The following is a 20836-nucleotide window of genomic DNA, read 5'->3' on the forward strand; positions in this document are numbered from 1 at the left end:
GATATTGGGACAAAACTGCTTTAGACATGTGCCCGTGCCAGATTATAAGGATAAATAAATATATTTGTTTGCTATGGATTTTAGTGGTTTTGCATTGTGAGGTATTTTCTTACTGCTTTTAAAAAGCTGTGGCTTGTACAAAAGGTGAAACTAAGGAGAAGTGTACTCCCTTATCTCTGTGTTCATACATTCAATACAGAAGAATGGAGGGATTTTCAAAAATTCTCCTGTAGGAGGTAAACCTCAATGATGCAAAAATAATAAAATTATCATAATATATGCTAATGTTAGGTTAGAACATGCTTGCCTGCACCTTTACTAAATTTTAGTAAATATTTACCTTTACTTTCATACACATGAGGCTTGGAATAAAGTTGCTCACATGCTTATATTTTTGCTTAAATTATATGAACTGTTCAATTATATGATCCTTAGGAATTCTGTCTTCTGTCGACGTGACAGGCTTCCCAAGGATCAAGGAAGATAACATGTTTGTTATCCCCAAGAGTGTTTACACAAACTCTGCAGCTTTATAACTTTTATTTCACTTTAATATACTAGATTTTCTTTTATAATATATTTTGAATGAAGTACATAAGTGTTATTCTGATTACTACTTTGTATAAAATCTATGATAGGAGTCTAATTGCAAATCGTAAATGTACTGCAATTAGTGAAGAACTTTTGATTAGAAAGGCAAATAACCGACAAGACTATTGTACCAAAGATCAAGGGTCCTCCCTCTAATATGAGATACCAGTTTGGTATAATAAAACTTTGAAGTGTATATACATAGCCTAAGTTATAAAAATGGGCTTTTTCACCTTTTCTGCTCTTCATAGAGAACAACCTCAGTTTCAAACTCCTCCACATGCCATAAAGAATTATAGAAACATTGACATTATTATAGGTACTCTAAAGTCTTCATTTATTTAACGTTAAGTATAACATTTATAGTTGGGAAGTGTTTTGACCACATCTAACCCCCATGTTTCCACTTGCAGGTGAAAACCTTTGTTTATTCCTTATTTTTGAAATATAAATATTTGAGATGCCACGGTTTTTTTTGAGATGTATATTTGCAAATACTATATATCTAAATGCAAGCTTCATCTAACTGTCTAATACCATTATTATGTGAATAGTAATGTTTTATGTACAAGCATAACAAGATCATTTGATGCTATCCCTGTTCACCAATATAAGAAAACACATAACTATAAAAATGGTCGATGCTAATTGGAGAATTAGTTATCTAACAATGCTTTAGTCACCTCTTACCAAACACAAAAAGACACAAACTACCTTTCGAAAAAAGAAGAGACTGAGCCTTCTATAATGACTATGCAAAGTTTAAAGATTGTCTTTAAGAATCATAGAGAGACAAGGTGCGAGGTAGTATCTTTTATTGGACCAACTGATGTGGGCAAGAGAGAAGCTTTCAAGCCACCCATAGCTCTTCTTCTGGGAAAGGTACTCCAAGCATCACAGCTAAATGCAAGGTTGTCAAGGTTCCTTCCCCACTCTGAACTCTAGGGTACAGATGTGGGGACCTGCATGAAAACCTCCTAAGCTTACTTTTACCAGCTTAGGTTAAAACTTCCCCAAGGTATTTTACCTTTTGCCCTTGGACTTTATTGCTGCCACCACCAAACGTCTAACCGGTATATTACCGGGAAAGAGTCCGTTTGGAAATGTCTTCCCCCCCAAAAATCCTCCCAACCCTTACACCCCCTTTCCTGGGGAAGGTTTGATAAAAATCCTCACCAATTTACATAGGTGAACATAGACCCAAACCCTTGAATCTTAAGAACAATGAAAAAGCATTCAGATTCTTAAAAGAAGAATTTTAATAGAAGTAAAAAGAATCACCTCTGTAAAATCAGGATGGTAAATCAGATTCAAAACATACAGAATCCCTCTAGGCAAAACCTTAAGACACAAAAATAGGAATCTACATCCCATTCAGCACAGCTTATTTTCTCAGCCATTTAAAGGAATCAGAATCTATCGCATATCTAGCTAGATTACTTACTAAGTTCTAAGACTCCATTCCTGTTCTGTCCCCGGCAAAAGCATCACACAGTCCAAGAGAGAGCCTTTGTTTCTCCCCCCCTCCAGCTTTTGAAAGTATCTTGTCTCCTCATTGGTCATTTTGGTCAGGTACCAGCGAGGTTATCCTAGCTTCTTAACCCTTTACAGGTGAAAGGGTTTTTCCTCTGGCCAAGAGGGATTTTAAAGGTGTTTACCCTTCCCTTTATATTTATGACAAAGGTAGAACAAATTGTTTAGCATAAGTAGTGAGCACGTATTCTAAGGGAACGTCTTCACTGGCAACATGGCACTGGCAGCAGCACTTTAACGTGGCTTGTGTAGTGGCAGCATAGTGCTGGGAGAGGGCTCTCCCAGTGCTCTAAAAAAACCCGCCTCCACGAGGGGCATGGCTCCCAGCACTGGTGCACTGTCTACACTGCCATGTTACAGAGCTGAAACTTGCAGTGCTCACAGGTGTTTTTTCACACCCCTGAGTGAGAAAGTTGCAGTGCTGTAAAGTGCCAGTGCAGACAAGCCCTCAGGAACCTTTCCCAGACCTGAAGACGACCTTGGTGAGCGGGAAACAACAAAAGTTGGTCCAATAAAAGATATCTCACCCTCCTTTTCTCTTTTACGTCCTGGGACCAACAGGGCTACAACTATACTGCATTTAAGAAGCATGTTGTTTGCAGTGTTATTGTAGCCATGTTGGTCCTAGGACATAAAAGAAAAAAGGTGGGTGAGGTAATATCTTTTATTGGACAAACTTCAGTTGTGAAACTGATAAGTTTTTGAGCTTCACAGAGCTCTTCTTCAGATCTGGGGAAGGTATCCAGAATGTCTAAGCTCAACACAAGTTGGGACAGATTGTAAGCATAAGCATACATGCTGTAGAAGACCATTTAAAATGAAGTGGACAATTAACACTTAGCAGGCACTAAGGTGTGTTCTAAATTGTTGTAATGAGCCATGAAACCAGCGTCTGTTTACTCCATGATTTTTGATGTCTAGCAGAGTTGTGAATTTAAGTTTCCAAGCTCATCTTGTGCAGGTTTCCTTTGAGGATTACGACAAAGGTCTGATCTGGAGTGTTTTGCTTTGTGAAAAAGTGGTCACACATGGGTCATATTATGGTTTTGTCTTTCATCATTTCTATGAAAGTTCATTTGAGAGCACAGTGATTGTTTGGTTTCACCCACATATTTGTTGTTGAGGCATTTGATGCATATTTCACACCCAGTTTTTTTCATGGCACAAAAACTAATGATCCAGTGGGTGGCTTCATTCACTGGGGGGTATCCAGTCACATGATTCTTTTTTCTTACAACTGTCGGTGAGAATTGTGGGTGGTATCATCTTTGTTGTGATAGACCTCCTTATGGTGGAGTTGGTGCAAGGATTCTTCTAGTTCTCCAAATACTAGTATGGTATCAGGTTCTGTGGTGGGCAGATGTTCAGTTCCTGGGAGAGTGCAGATACTGCAGTTCAACTGAAATCCTCAACAAACATTACATCCACCACAATTTCTCTTCCACTGAAAGGACAGTGATACAGTCCCTGAAATCCAACCACCAGATAGCGATCAAACCAGCAGACAAAGGGGGTGCCATTGTAGTCCTTAATCATCGTGACTTCATCAATGAGGCCAACAGACAATGGTCTGATACCACCTACCATGAAGAAATCAAAGACGGCACACCACAATTCATACAGAAATTTAGTGATACCATCAAATCATTCCCCAGACAATTCCAAGAAAAAACTTTGCAACCTCATCTTCTACGAAGCCAACCCAGGGATGGCTACATGCTTCCCAAAGTACACAAACAAGGGAAACCAGGCAGATCCATCATATCTGGCTATGGCACACTTATCAGGACTCATAGAATATCAGGACTTATAGAAACCATTCTCAAACCACTCACCACAGAAAGGGCCAGCCTCCTCAAAGACACTACTGACTTCCTCCAGAACCTCTGAAACAACATCAATCTCTCCCAGAGCACCATGCTTGCCACCTCCCTACACACCAACAACCCTCACTATGACAGCATTGCTGCCTGCCTCAAATAACTATAAGATAATACACAATGCTAGGAAATCCACCCTAAACACATTGCCAAACTCATCTATTTCTTCCTGACCCACAATAATTTTACATTCAACAACACTTTGTCCAAATCATGGGAACAGCCATGGGTACTAAAATGGCTCCCCAATATGCCAATCTCTTCATGGGCCACCTCAAGGAAGAACTTCTGGAAAAATGCACCATGAAACCAATGATTTACCTGAGATACATTAATGATTTTCAACCTTAGGACAGATGACCTAAACTCCCTCATTTCTACCATGACTTCAACAACCACCACAAATTCATCAGACTCTCTAGAACACTCCCAAACCAGCATCAACTTGCTGAACACCAAAGTCAGCTGCAACAATGGACCCTTACAAACTACTACACACAAGAAACCCACAGATAACAGATTTCTTGGTGTCACAGGTGGTTATCTACAGCCAAGCACTCAGATACCACAGAATTTGCTCCAAAGAGAAAGTGCGGGATAAACATCTTAAAACCATCTTCACTAAACAAGAACATGCCAGCAGAGAAGTAGATCGCATCATGGCATAAGCCAAATACCCCAGGAGAACTGACTTTAGCACAGGAGGGAGAGGGGGACAAAACCACCACTGATTGCACATCCCTACTTGTCACCTACCATCCTATACTGGAACTCAGGTGGGATATCATCAAAGAAACAATTACAACCCATGGGACTACATCCTGAAATCTCTCTAACACCCTCTTCTGGTCTTCAGAAAACTCCCCAACTTTGCCAAGCTCATCAGAAGCAAGCTCCTCACAGACCAGGACACACTAACTCAAAGCAGCCCCGTACCCTGACAGAACAATAGACATAAAACATGCTGACATCTCCATTGTTATGATGATCAATACTCCTCACAACACACCTTTCAAGAGCCATGGTTCCTACACATGCCTATCACAACATGTCAAATACCTTAACCAGTTCCCCAAATGCCCCAGCATCAACAATGCGGGTGAAACCAGATACCACTACACACTCAAATGAACTCTCAAAGAAAAAAATGTTAGACATATGACCCATCGGCAAAAACTTTTCTCAAAGTGATCACACTATTTCTGACATCTCAGTCCTCATCCTCAAAGGAAACCTGCACAATTATTTCAAAAAATGAGCTTGGGAACTTAATTTAATGACTCTACTAGATGCTAAAAATCATGGATTAAACAGACACTGGTGTTATGGCTTATTATAAACATGTTTAACATGCGCTATTGCCTGCAAAGCCTTAATTAAGTGTTCTTGTACAGTATGTGTGAACCCCTTGTGCATAACCATTTGTTCCTTCCACCAACAGAAGTGGTCCAATGAAAGATATTACCTCACCTACCTTGTCCCTTTAAGAATAATTTAAGTTTTTTAAAAGACTATTTTGAGAGCTGGAAGACCATTATATGGAAATACAGTAATCATGTTTAGATTCATCTGAAGCAGAATTTCAACTTCTATAAACTGTTCTATCTAGGATACACAGAGACAGGACTCCTACTAACTTGGAAGAATAATGCACTTTGGTCTTAACTTGCCTAGAGAATAATGGTCCCACCAGAAGCAGGCCCACTCTAAGGTGCAATCTTTGTTGAACACTGTCCACAGAGTGTGGCATATAGAAGAAACTGTAACTGAAGTAACCATTGTTCATTGCTTGTTTGTTTTCTGTTTCATTTTGTTTTTCCTTTCTTTAATAATAAAATAGCCAATAATTGATATATTACTTGTCTTTAATTGTAGAGTCCCCTAAGAAATGGCTAAAATAATGTGTCACATCCGTGAACTGTCATTAGAAGAGACAATTAAGATTTAGCCTTTTTTCAACATTTCTTGTTTCTCTAGCCTACAAAATTTTAGAAATATGGAGTATAAAGTTCTTGAGACTCAACAAAGTAAAAATACCCCTTTCTACTACACACTCCACTTATTTAAATCATGTGAATCAACATGTTAAAAATGAACATACTGCTTTGGCTATACCTAGTAAGACTCATCATTTTATCTTTAACACTTTGTATTTAAGAGGTACAACTCTTGTGATGTTAACATCTTCAAGATCTAAAAGATTATTTAGAGATTGGACTAAAGTAACTGCTTTCACTCTGGCTCACAGATTCCCAGTTGACCTCTTCCCTTTATCCTCAATTTTCTGCAGGTGACAAGAACAAAACTGATTTCTACAGAACACAACAGTCCAATTTTTCAGCAATAATTTATTTATAATTTATAATTACTATATACAAAAATGAAGGGCCCACTTTTTCTCCCACTGAAGTCAACTGCAACTGCAACTCCCACTGACTTCAATGGGAACACAATTTGGTCATATATTTACAAACAAAATCCAAAGGCAAAAAAATTAACAGGGCAAAGTAAATTTTGAAAAAGCTAAATTTCCCAGAATTCTTTGATAAAACTTACAGATTCACGTCCACACTTTTAAAAAAAAACACTTTTCCCTTGTAGATTTTAAATGAAGACTGACACCTGTCATAGTTTTGTGTCTCTAAATCAACAAAGTTCCCTCCTTCCTACCCCTCTGCAGTGCTCTTGGATTCTGCTGGTTCTGAATAAAAAGCAAGGAACTGGAAAAATAAGCAGAAATAGACTATAATGGAAGGTGAAAGTTTAGTTTTTCACAGTACCACACAACTGCAGATCAATACCAAATAAACATACCAGATGTGGAACTAAACCAAATGCGTTAAAATGTGTATTTTTGTGAGAGCATGCCAAACCAATAAAGACTTACTCAGTGTCTTAAAGGGAATCAGTGTATGAGTCAGCACTTCAACAGAAATCCAAGCAACTGTGCAATGACTATGGTGTCTACATATGAAGTCATTTTCCCCATCTAGACATTCTTGTTATGTGTACACGAAGAAGATTCCTAGAGCTGATAAAAACCCCCCCTCACCTATTTTATCATCACTAGTAAGTGAATTCCCAGAGTCTTCTCTCATTTTTACTGGTATAAACCCAAACTAACTATTAATGTCAGTGGAATTAACCTGGATTTACACCAGTATAAATGAGAACACAATTCAATCCTGAACAGTAAAAGGAAAGAGAAAGAAAGATACTATATTCAGATTCTCAGTACATAGGTGGCATTCCTTCTATAAAACGCTACTATGCAAGTATCTAGTTACTTTAAGGATGACAACTTTAGAAATTTGTATAACAAAAATATAGCTTCCTTCAATTTTTCAAAATCTTCTGAATATTGTTGAACAAACGTGTTTTGAATTATCCTAATTGATATGTTTTGGGCCTGAGCATGTACATTTCCTTAGAAGTAAGTGATTTTTTTTTCATTAATAAGGCACTGAAGTTCAGATCAGTTTAAGTACCAGTTTTAGTAAGATGCTATAGTCAGGTACTTCTCAGTCTCTCTTTATATTGCAAGTTTAGGTGAGTTTGGTCTTCTGCTACATGTAGCAGAATATTCAATTACTGACTTATAGTAAAATGACAATCCTGACATAAGCTTGATCATTAAGAGAGACAAATAATTAAAATACTTTGCAAGTTAACCCCTTCTACTTTTTACACAAGACTTAAAAGGAATTAAGCTTTGCAATCATAACACAGGACTGTTAGCATAAGGTTAGTTTCAGAAATGCAATGAAAGTGTTCATTGGAACACTTCCTCGGAACACGGCTGGAAATTCTTTCAGGGGAAACAGTTACTCAGAGTCCTAGTACTTCACACAATAGGCAGTGACCTTTCATCAATGTAGTTCAGATATATGAGAACACTCTGTTAAAAGGCAGGTTGTACTTCACTACAGTTAAATTTAAACGTAGAAGACTAGGCTATACCAAAACTAAATGATGTTTGTACAAGATGTTGCCTAAATTTCCCACAATTATCCTTCCCCCACAACCAACCAACCAATTCTGTTCAGAAGAAAGGGAAACTCAAGTAGGAACATTTTGTGCAAGTCTTTTTATTTTCATTTTATTGCTCAGTATTTTGGCTGAATTTAGCTAAATCTGAATTTTAAAGGCCACATTCTGCAACCTTTATTCATTGAAGTTAATGAGACTCATAAGTACTACTTAACATGAGTACGGATAACAGAATCTAGCCATTATACTTTTATTAGAAAACAGACTTTCTAAGAAAGTAATTATCAGCTGCTTTACCACATAACCATAATTACCACCTATTCAACAGCATTTAGTTGCCTCGTGGTGGGCAGTTGATAGGGCTTTTCCTAGTTACACTAGAAACTGTTTTTGGATACTTCATATCAAGGACTAGTGTACAACATTAAGATACCAGAATCTGCCCCATAACTATAATTTGGTTTGTGAATCATTACAATGAATCTTACAAATTTTGTTCTCAGGGACAGGATGCTCACCTGAAGAAAATCAAGGGTTTAACAAGTTCTATTCATAACATAACATATAATATACATTTAATGATATTCCCCTATAAACCTCAAATTTAACTTAGTGCTCACAAGCTAAGCAAGTATGGGCCTGGTTGTATACAGATGAAAGACCTCCAAAGAACACACAATATTCTACAGGAAATGTATTTGTGATTTAGCAGCAGTTTTTCTTCTAGTTATTAATAAAGTATTGTTCCAGCTGGAATTGTGTTTCTGAAAGTGCTGATTTTAGAAGAACACATAAAATTTAAGTCCTAGCCATTGAATACTTTTCCTACAAATGCTCTATAAGAAAATTACCTCAACTACAAAAATTCACTTCCTGTTCTCAACTGTAGTATTACTCAGCACTTATACACTGCTGTCACCCTCAACTCATGTTATTGTATTCTGGGAGAATGGTAGTGTGAAATGATTGATATAGGGTGTGTACATATCTCTTACATGCACATCTATTCTCCATTGCAAATTCTGTATTGAGTCAGCATATGTAAATTCCCTTTCATGTATATGGGGATTTCAGACACAAAAAATGAATGTAGAAAATATAAACAGAGGTCTGCTGTGCATATTCAAAAAGGAATTTTATCCATCATTTAAATGCTTTGATCCTGGAAGGTGCTATCACAAGGTATGACATTAACAAATCATAAACCAAATTTTGAAATGTAGTTATTTTTTGCTCTTAAATATATGAAAAAACAGGGCTTGGAGTAAGCACACGCTGTTTCAGCACTTCAGCACTGTTGGTAGCCTCAACAGTTTCTCCCTATTTTAAGCTTTCACTTATTAAAAATGAGATTCTAGCTCTCATAGTTGTGAAGATAATATTCACAATGTGAACCAAATCAGTGCTTTCTTTCCAAGTCTGCAGACAGGCAAACACTAGATCTGAAACAGTATAAAACTGCCCCATTCAACCCTTTGGGTGTTGTGTTATCTACAAAGCCTAATGAGGACAATTTAAATCTCAACATTGTTATCTATTTCACCAGTGGTTATTTTAGCAGAAATGTCACGCTAATGTTTTCATCCTCTGTGGTTGGAAAATACAAAAGTTAAATCATATTATCCATCCTCTGGAGCTACTGCAGGAGTTTTCTCATCAGTGTTTTAGCCAGTCCATTTTTCAAATGTCCCACAGGCCTAGTCTACACTATGAGTTTGTCGGATTTAGCAGCGTTAAATTGAATTAACCCTGCACCTGTCCACACAACAAAGCCATTTTTTCAACATAAAGGGCTCTTAAAACCGATTTCCGTACTCCTCCTCAACAAGGGGATTAGCACTGAAATTGACATTGCCATTTTGAATTAGGGTTAGTGTGGATGCAATTCGAAGGTATTGGCCTCTGGGAGCTATCCCGCAGTGCACCATTGTGACTGCTCTGGACAGCACTCTGAATTCTGATGCACTGGCCAGGTGTACAGGAAAAGCCCCAGGAACTTTTGAATCTCATTTCCTGTTTGGCCTGGCGAGCTCATCAGCACAGGTGACCATGCAGTCCCAGAATCGAAAAAGAGCTCCAGCATGGACCGAACGGGAGGTACTGGATCTGATCGCTGTATAGGGAGAGGAATCCGTGCAATCAGAACTACGTTCCAAAAGACGAAATGCCAAAACATTTCAAAAAAAAATCTGAGGCCATGAGGGACAGAGGCACAGCAGGGACGCAACACAGTGCTGCTTAAGCTCAGACAGAAAGTATACCAAAAAACTAAAGAATCAAACAGACACTCCAGGACACAGCCCCAGACATGCTGCTTCTACGCTGAGCTGCATGCAATTCTAGGGGGAGCCGACACCACTATCCCACCCCTGTCCGTGGACTTCAAGAATGGGGTTCTCTCCGCCATGCCTGAGGATTTTGCGGACAGGGAAGATGATGATGATGAGGACGAGCTTGAGGAGAGCATGTAGCACACCGTTCTCCCCGATAGCCAGGATCTTTTCATCACCCTGACCGAAATACCTCCCAACCCAATCAAACCAGAGAAGGGACCTCTGCTGAGTGTACCTTTTTAAATATAATACATGTTATAAAAGCAAGTGTTTAATGATTAAGTAGCCCTGTGGACTTGGGATGCATTTGTGGCTAGTTCAGATACTGGAAAAGTCTGTTAACGTGTCTGGGGATGGAGTGGAAATCCTCCAGGGACATCTCCATGAAGCTCTCCTGGAAGTACTCTAAAAGCCTTTGCATAATGTTTCTGGGGACAACAGCCTTATTCTGTCTTCCATGGAGGACCCTTTACCATGCCATGCTAGTAGCAAGGAATCTGGTATCACTGCATGACCAAGCCTGGCAGGTTATGGTCCAGGTGTTTGCTGGCATTCAAGCAACATCCGTTCTTTATCTCTCTGTGTTATCCTCAGGAAAGTGATATCATTCATGGTAACCTGGATAAAATAGGGGAATTTAATTAAGGGGACAATCAGAGGTGGCCATTCCTACTGGGCTGTTTGCCTGTGGCTGAAAAGAAATCCTCCCCGCAGTTAGCCATGCGATGGGGGGTAAGAGGGCATTGGCACTGAGCTGTTTGTGTTTGGCTAGCAGGGGTCTTCCCTGATACCAGCCATGCGTAGGGTGAGGGGTAAAGCAATCATCCCAGAGAATTGGATTGGGGGGGTGGTTAGTTTTGTTTCTGCTGCTGCACATTAACAGGAAAACTGCAGCACTAAGTGGCCAACTCATCGTGCTTTGCTTGCTATGGGAGAGGCTGCTGTTATGAAGCTTGCAGAAGCCGAAAGACTATGGCTTACCATGGCCGCCTGCAAGCCAAATTCTGTCGCCAGGTACTGCATGTGTGGTCTCTAACACCAAAGCCACAGGCACTCAGTACAAGATGCAAAATGCGACCTTGTACCAAAAATCACATGTGCTACGTAATGTGAATAGTGTTGTTCACCATGAAAAAGCGTATAGCCATTGTTCTGTAAAATATATCTTTTTAAATACTTCACTCCCTTTTTTTTCCTCCCGCAGCTGCAAATGTTTCAAGCCTCCCTCCTCCGTCCCAAAGGCTATTTCAGATAAGGCAGTGGAAAAAAAACGCACGCACGATGAAATGTTGACTGAGCTCATGCAGTCGTCCGGCACTGACAGAGCTCAGCAGAATGTGTGGAGGGACACAACAGCAGAGTACAGAAAAGCGGCTGATGAACGTGAGGGGAGGTAGTGGCAGGAAGATCAGAGGAGGCATGAGGAAACGCTGGGGATACTGAAGGATCAAATAGACATGCTCTGGCATCTGGTGGAGGTTCATGAATAGCAGCAGGATCACAGACTGCTGCTGCAGCCCGTTTAACCACCTTCCCGTCTCATCACCCAGACGCCCAAGAATGCCAGGGGGGAGGCTCCAGGCACCCAACCACTCCATCCCAGTAGACACCCCAAGCAACAGAAGGCTGTCATTCAACAAGTTTTGAAGTTGTCTTTTCCTTCTCTCCTAACCTCCTCCCACACCCCACCCGGGCTACTTTGTGAATTATCTCCCTCTTTTTATAATCAATTAATAAATAAAGAATACATGTTTTTTAAATGACAGTAACTTTATTTCCTTTGCAAGCAAGCTGTGATCGAAGGAGGGAGGGCGGGTGGCTTATAGGGAATTTAGAGTCAACCAAGGGGGCAGGTTTTCATCAAGGAGAAATAAACAGAAGTGTCACACAGTACCCTGGCCAGTCATGAAACTGGTTTTCAAAGCTTCTCTGATGCGCAGTGCTTCCTGCTGTGATCTTCTAACCGCCCTGGTGTCTGGCTGCACGTATTCAGCGGCCAGGCGATTTGCCTCAACCTCCCACCCTGCCATAAACATCTCCCCCTTACTCTCAGAGATTGTGGAGCACACAGCAAACAACAATAACAATGGGAATACTGGTTTCGCGGAGGTCTGAGCGAGTCAGTTAACTGAGCCAGCGACCCTTTAAATGTCCAAATGCACACTCTACCACCATTCTGCACTTGCTCAGCCTATAGTTGAACAGCTCCTTACTACTGTCCAGGGTGCCTGTGTATGGCTTCATGAGCCAGGGCATTAAGGGTCCCAAGGACCATAGGCATTTCAACAACCCCAACAGTTATTTTCTTATCTGGGAAGTAAATCCCTCCCTGCAGCCATTTAAACAGACCAGAGTTCCTGAAGATGCGAGCGTCATCAACTTTTCCCGGCCATTCCACGTTGATGTTGGTGAAACGTCTCTTGTGATCCACCAGTTCTTGCAGCACCATTGAAAAGTACCACTTGCGGTTTATGTACTGGCTGCCCTGGTGGTCCAGTCCCAAGATAGGGATATGCGTTCCATCTATAGCCCCACCACAGTCAGGTTGCATTGAAGCAAAGCCATCTAGTATGACTTGCACATTTCCCAGAGTCACTACCTTTGATAGCAGCAGCTCAATGATTGCGTTGGCTACTTGCATCACAGCAACCCCCACAGTAGATTTGCCCACTCCAAATTGATTACCGACTGACCGGTAGCTAACTGGCATTGCAAGCTTCCACAGGGCTATTGCCACTCGCTTCTCAACGGTGAGGGCTGCTCATCTTGGTATTCTTGCGCTTCAGGGCAGGAGAAAGCAAGTCAAAGTTCCATGAAAGTGCCCTTACGCATGCGAAAGTTTCAGAGCCACTGGGAATCATCCCAAACCTGCAACACTGTGGTCCCACCACTATGTGCTTGTTTCCCGGGCCCAGAATTGGCGTTCCATGGCATGAGCCTGCCCTAGTTACACCATGATCTCCAAATTGCCGGGGACCGCAGTTTTAGAGAAATCTGTGTCCATGCCCTTATCACCATGCTGCCATCGCCTCCTTGTCTGGTTTTTCAGGTGCTGGTTCTGCATAAACTGCATGATAATGCGCGAGGTGTTTACAATGGTCATAGTGCTGCGGGGAGCTGAACAGGCTCCATGTTTGCCATGCTATGGTGTCTGCTCGGGCAATCCAGAGAAAAGGGCGCGAAATGATTGTCTGCTGTTGCTTTCATGGAGGGAAGGAGGGAGGGTTGACTGACGACATTTACCCATAACCACCCGCGACAAATTTTTGGCCCCATCAGGCATTGGGAGCTCAGCCCAGACTTCCAATGGGCAGCAGGGACTGCAGGAACTATGGGATAGCTACCTACAGTGCACCACTCAGAATGTCGACACTTGCCACGGTACTGTGGAAGTACACCGCCAAATTAATGTGCTTAATATGGACGCATGCACTCAATTTTATACAATCTGTTCCCAAAAATCGACTTCTGTAAAAATCGACTTTTGTAGTGTAGACATATACAACAGGACTTTCAATGCTCCTCTGGTGAGAATGTTCCACAGTCTAATAGATCTAACTATTAGAAAGTTTTTCCTAAATCTTTGGGACTAATTTTTTCTTTTAAAGTCCCTCCCCACCTCATCTTTACCTGTCTACCACTGCTGCAAGATAGAGAAAAATGAGAAAGAGGGCCAATAGTGACCAGAGGAGGGAAGGAGAGAGGAAGCATCCATAAAGAAAAAAAAATAATAAAAACAGAGAATAGCAGAGCAGGAGCCCTCAAAAGAAGATGGAAGCATGAAAAATAGAAGCAGGAACGGAACAGCAGCCACCAGGGGAACAAAATAAGGGAACAATAAGGGAACAAAAATAGAGCAGGAAGAGAAAGGGGTAGCACCCTCCCAGGAACAGAGGAAGGGGAGACGCTACAGCAATAAGGGAGGGAGCCACCTAGAGAATGGGAAGACAAGAGGAGATTACCATTCTGTCCCCTGCAAACTTCAAGCCTTATAATAAAGTATCAACAATATTAGGGAAGGTTTGGTTGTTACAATACGTAAGAAAGCAAAGGGACCAGTCTATCTGGATCACAGTTCCTTCTGCTCCCTCTCCAACTTAGTTTCCTTCACCCACAAATCCCACTGTACTTTCTCCCACATTATCTCTTATGCTGGGAATACCCGTCCAAAATCCATCCATCAAACCTCTCCCCATTGCCACATTCAAATCACTTCTAAAATCCCACTGCGGTAGGGCTGCTAACAAAAAGTGAATGCACTTGTATAACACAAAATAAGATTAAATAAGGCTTGAACCACCAAGACATAGGAATGCCTAAAATGAGCAACTATATACTACATTTATAACGGGTCCCCTTTGTCCCTCACTCATTTGCCTGTCAAATAATTGAGACTGTCAGTTCTTTGGTACACTGGCTTGTCTTCAATATGTTTTTGCGAAGTGCCTAGCACACATGGGGACATTATGAAATAACATAACAATGCAAGACTGAAAATACAACAAACTTGTGCCATTAATTAAGATCTAAAATATTGCCTATTGAAAACACAATTACTAATCACAGCACATCTCAAATAAAGATTGTAGCTGGAATTTCCATACCTAAAAGTTAGGCTCCTCCAGGAAAAATTAAGCATCTAAACAGAAGGGGGGTGTTTTTCAAAGGTGCTGAGTAACCACAACTATAGCTATCTTCAATAGGATCTGTTGATGCTGACCACTTTAATAAAGTGCCTAATTATGGATTAGGTTCCTAACTAGAAGTATGTGGAAACTGGAATTTCTATTTCCAAAGCACAACAAAAGCAAAATTTTGAAAATTCCCATAGAATAATGTTATTTTGGGTCATCTGAAACAGTCCATTCAGATTTTGGCTTTTTAAAATTTTTATATTTATAATTAAGGCTACGTTTTAGTCACAGGTATTTTTAGTAAAAGTCATGGACAGGTCATGGGAAGTAAATAAAAATTCATGGCCCGTGACCTGTCCATGACTTGTACTATATATACACACTTAACTAAAACTTGGACCGGGGGTCACGAGTGCTCTGGGGGAGTGACCCCCATTGGTGCAGGGGGTGTGTGCGGGGAGTGGCACAAGCTGCGGGAGCAGCACCTGTAAGTGTGGGCAGCGTGTGAAGCTCCCGGCCCCTCCATCTAGGAGCTGCAGGGACATACTGGCTGCTTCCGCAGAGCCTTCCCAGTCCCGCACTCCAGCGCCCTGTCCCAGCCTTGAGCACTCTCTCACACCCAAACTGCCCCAGCAGCAGTCAGTGCTGCTGGACCAGGTGCTGCCTGATTTGCTCGGGCAGCCCTGGAGCCAGCTGCACTGGCTCCTGCAGAAGTCATGGAATCAGTGACTTCCATGACAGACACGCAGCCTTATTTATAATATATAAAATAAAATGTTTGAAAAGTAATTTTGAAACAAAAAAGTCAAAACATTCCATTCCAATAAAGTAGAAACGGATCATTTTGATTCTGTCAAAATACTTCATTTTGATTTTTTTTTAAACTGAAATTTCACCAGAATCAACATGTTCATCTGAAAAATTTTGAATCTCATGGAATGACTTTCCCATCAGAAAAAAAAAAAAACAAAACTCAACAAGCTCAATTCCTTACACAAAAGGCACTTGGTTTGGAGAAAAAAAAAATACTTCAGGATTCATTTATTCCCCCAGTGGCACCCCCAGAAATATTTCCCATGACACACACTGTCTATCCCTCTGGAACCATATCCACTGCTGCTTCTGGCCTCAGGGCCTTGCCCACCAAGCCTGCACCATGCTCAATCCCCACCTTCCACCCCAAACCACCCAGATGGAGTGTCACTCCCTGAGAGGGGACATGGGCAGCTGGAAGTAGGGAGAGGCCAGGCAGGCACCCAGGGTGGAGCTCTAGTGCAAGAGTTGGCTCCACGGCAGTAGCAAGGAGGAGCAACACTGGCCATCCCATCGCTCTGTGATAGAGGAGTGACAGAGCAAAAACTAAGTGAGCGACATTACAACCTGGTGCACAGGCGTCATGGTAGCACCACTCAGGTTTGGACTCAGGCTCCCCCTATTCATGACAGAGGGCTAGCTGGGCCAAACCTGAGTGGGCAGTGATGCAGCCAGTGCTGCTACTCCTCCTCAACACTCAACTCATATGGCTGTGGTTCCCATTGCCATGGGCTGTCTACGGCAAAGCAGGAAGAGGAGTATAGCTGTGTTTATAGCATTGCCTACTTCCCTACTGGGCTCTGAGAGGGCAGGCCAGGAGCTTGACTGGTCCAGCTTCAGCCTATGGGAGCTCCTGGTTAAAATGGCTCCTCTCTTTTGCAAGGGACTTATAGGTGGTTTCAGCTGTCTTCTATCTACTGAGTGGTGCCCACAGGGCAGAAGAGGATAGAGAATTTCCTTGAAATAATATATTCCATCCTCATGTCCAAAAGTTTGACACCACTAATGCACATCCCCTCTCCTTTATTTTTTTAAGATCCTAATTCTCTCTCTTCTGTATTTTAACCTAAAAGTGCCATGATTTTCACCCAAGGATGGTGTCTTCATTTCAGAAGTTAGTATTATACATACCAATAGAAGTACTAATTATTCTAATGTAAAATTATTATAAAATATATCTTTGCTGAAATATAACTTTGGACATTTCTTTTGCGTATGAAGATGACAATCCAGGGGAAATCTACTTTCTTCGATGGCCCCCTCATCTCCATAATATTAATCAATTTATCATCACTACCTCTCTTACTCTGGGGGAATTCTGTGCAAAAAAATTAAAAATTCTATGCACAATATTTTAAAATTCTGCAAATTTTATTTGTCAAAATAACATGAAATAATCACATCAGTTATTTTGGTAATTTATTTCAAAATATCTATCAACAAGTATGTCTATAACAATAGAGAGAGACAAAACATTTGCCCATGAATAGAGAGTTAAAGAAACCCCTATGACAAACCAGTTCCTGTTTCTCTACCCCCTTCCCCACAGAGTTCAGCTGTGGGGCCAGATACTCATACCCCCTCCCTGCAGAGGCCAACTGTGGAGCCTCCCCCGGCCCAGAAACTCACCCCCACACCCCCAGCAATGACCAGCCCAGACACCACTCCTCCCCCCAACCCCCACTTGCATCCCGCATCCCCCAGGCCAGCTGTGGGCCAGCTGTGGGGCCTCTGCAGCCCAGACACTCACACCCGCTACCCTCCCAGAGCCCAGCGTTCAAGAGGCAGAAACAATCTGATGCTGGGTCCCGGGCTTGCACGGAGTTTCCTGTGCGCTGCTGCCTCCTTCTTTCAGGGCATGCTGGAAACCCTTCAGTTCCCTCCTCCTCCCCCACCCTTGTCTTCTATTTGTGAGCTGGGCTCTGCTGGGTCCAGCAGCCAATAATGGTGGACAGCAGCACGACAGCCCATTTCTGTGGGGAAGAAAATAAATTCTGCATGTATGACATTAATTTCTGCAACATTCTGTGTGGCTCAGAATTCTCCCAGGAGTAAGATTCTCTGCAAAGTAGCGGAGTATCAGTAGCCTCATTTTATAGATAGCAAACTGAGGCACAGAGAGACAAGTGGTAAGGTCACAGAGGAAATCAATGACAGAGGTTTGAATTAAACCCAGGTCTCCCGAATGCCCTAACAAGAATAACCTCCTTCAGGAGAGAAACTAACATCACAAGATAATCAGAATCCCCCAGCATTCTGGAAACTGGAAGATAGCTGTCTGAGCAAAATGGAAGGGCTGTAGCACTTTGGTTGTTGAGTGGCTGGAGAGGAGCTCAGTGAGCCAACAATGAAGTCATTCTATGAGTCAGGGTGCTAAAACAGTGTTAAATGAGACTATCATCACTTTCTTCAGAAATCAAGTGCAAAAAGTCTTATAGGCACAATCGTATTAAACATGCACAGTAAGAAGGATCCAAAATTTTCCATTAATGAATCAGCCATACAGTGAGAAAAATCAAAACATGTCAAGTATATGGATAACTATTTACTTATGTAAAACACATGCATATTTCATCTCTGGTGTAAGTCAATGGAAGTTATGGAGTAATTTTATTGAAGTCAATTCACTTACACCAGGGATGAATTTGGCTCATCATCTTTAATTCAATGGTACAGCTAGAAGTTACATCAGGCATTTCAGAGCTTCATATTTAGTAGCTAACTTCAGTTTAGCAGTACTTAAAAATGACCCACTATTCAAGAGAAGAAAATAAAATAAAAACCATGACAGGTGTTTATCTGCAGATGGGAGAAAAATCTGTTTTATACTGCTGGAAACTAATGAAAATGCTAGCATGAAAAACCTGTCAGGATGCATGATAGTCCAGTACAAAACAACAGAAGGCTACTGTTATCAGGTTTGTTTGGTAATCAGAAAGGTCAGTAATATGATTTATTAAAATATCAGCAAAAAGAAAAGGAGGACTTTTCCTAGTAGCTCACGAAAGCTTATGCTCAAATAAATTTGTTAGTCTCTAAGGTGCCACAAGTCGGCTGCTACTCTGAAACCGGTCATTAAAATATCTGGTGTCCAGTAGTGTTAATCAGTCTTTACAGTTTAAAAGATACCAAACGTATAATTTAATACAAGAATTTCCATAATCCTAAAGGCTGAGGTCCAGATTTTTATACCCTCACTTACACATAGAAATACCTTACTCCATGCATAGTCAGACTGAAATCAAGGTTAGGTGCTACTCAGTGCAAGAAAGCATATCAGAATCTGGGGAAGAGCAATAAGCAATCCCAAATTACTGCCTAGTCTTTTCACATATCTAAGACAAATTTGTTAATATGTACTTTACAGAAAGAGTTTGCATAAATAAAAGATGGCTACTAAAAAGCAATAAAGTTGAACACAGAAATCCTTCTAAAATAAAGTTAAACTACAGTTTAAACCGTACATAGTTAAAAATATGGTAGTTCGCTGATAAAGTTCTAACAAAATGAAGCACAATTCATTTTAAAATTTCTCTAGGAAAAAAAATCCAATCATCCAGCATGTAGGACAGCAAATAAGGCCAGATGTTTATGATACTATGACTGCGTCACACAGATGCTGGCTCTAATCCAAACACACAATTAGGACTGAGTGGTCCTACTGCTAAAACCATTTTTCTTAACTTCACAACAATTTATTGGGATGTGTTATACTGAGAGTTGATATATTTAATGTTGCAGATCTTGGATTACTGAGCAGCCTCTAAAATCTAAAAATATTCTACATAAGGTTTGGTCATTTAAAATATATTGTTATAGTTAAGCCAAACATATATAGCAGTAGAAATGGTTAAATGGTAACAGCTGCCAGGACAAGGAAAAATATCAGCAAATGCAATAAGCCACCATAACACTGATGATATCTTTATCTTGCCAATTTCAAAAAGAGCATCTCAAAATGCATACGTTGCAGTATTCTGCAACCAACAGCATTCTAGCTGATTAATCATTGACATCAGCAGAGAAACTCATATTCACTAGAAGCAATGTTCACCACTGCTAAGAACGGAGGAAAAACAATTACTTCATAAATCATTCTGAATACATTTTCCCCCTTTGAACGTACAGTCAGCATGTAGAACAAACTCCATCTAAGCTACAGATGTTTTCAATAGAGTACATTTCTACAAAGGCAGGTTTCCCCAGATAAACATCCACAAACATGATTACTGCAATCATGATTTCCGGGACTACTATACGGAGTCAACGTACTTACAGGATGAAATCAGCAGATAACTTCAGGTGAATAAATGCAGTCCTCCCAATGCAAGGATAAGTCTCTCTTTCCTACCAGACAGAAAAGCTAGCAAATAGCTAGCAAAAAAGCACGGAGATATTCAATTTTCTCTGTTTTATTTCTCGATACCCATGGGGTTCTCATTAATTAGTTATCAAGCAAAAGAAAAAAAAAGATAAAGTTCACAAGACAGCAGCTGGCATCACAGGAGCTCTCCATATCAGAATTTAAAAGAAATGTCAATTAGAGTGGCAGCAGCTACAGTCAATGCTAGTTGCTGATGCCTCGGCAGGAAGAGGATGCTGGGAGATTTTCCCAATCTGTACTGCAGCCTAATTCTAATCCATCACTGCCTAACTGCAAGGAGAAAATGGAAACAAGAGAAATACAAAAGGATTTACATTTAAAGGAGAAAAAAAAAGTTACCTCAGTGTCTCTCACTTGAACAACTAGGTACCTTAAAAAGTGACCTTAAAAAGCACATTAAAAAGGTTACCTTAAAAAAAAAACTGGACAAAAAGAAGTACACAAATGCAAAAGCAGTCTGCATTTACTTTTAGTGAAATGTACAAGACAGCTTGTAACAATTTACAGTTTGACTAACAGTAACAGGCTTCATATTTTATTTTTCCCTATTCTACATGGCCCTAAAACAAAAATCACTCTGAGGTTATAAACTGTTAAATAAAATATACAGTATATATTACTCTTTGCATTTTTCTCAAAAATCTGATGTGATGGTAACTCCTCACATGGCCAAAAACT

The 20836-nt window shown here is 40.6% G+C and overlaps 1 protein-coding gene across 5 annotated transcripts in view; it reads right to left on the reverse strand.

Moving 5' to 3' along the window:
* Positions 1-20836, reverse strand: part of TTC39B (tetratricopeptide repeat domain 39B) — a 171019-nt gene that overhangs the window by 42311 nt on the left and 107872 nt on the right. Inside the window, exon 2 of one of the 5 annotated variants that reach the window (XM_038403044.2) lies at positions 20051-20148. The exons of the other annotated variants lie outside the window; for them this stretch is intronic. The gene's annotated coding sequence lies outside the window, so the exon portion shown is untranslated. The remainder of the gene's footprint in view (positions 1-20050; positions 20149-20836) is intronic. 5 annotated transcript variants of the gene reach the window in all.

The sequence above is a fragment of the Dermochelys coriacea genome, chromosome 5 (genome assembly GCF_009764565.3).
Source record: "Dermochelys coriacea isolate rDerCor1 chromosome 5, rDerCor1.pri.v4, whole genome shotgun sequence".
NCBI lineage: Eukaryota > Metazoa > Chordata > Testudines > Dermochelyidae > Dermochelys > Dermochelys coriacea.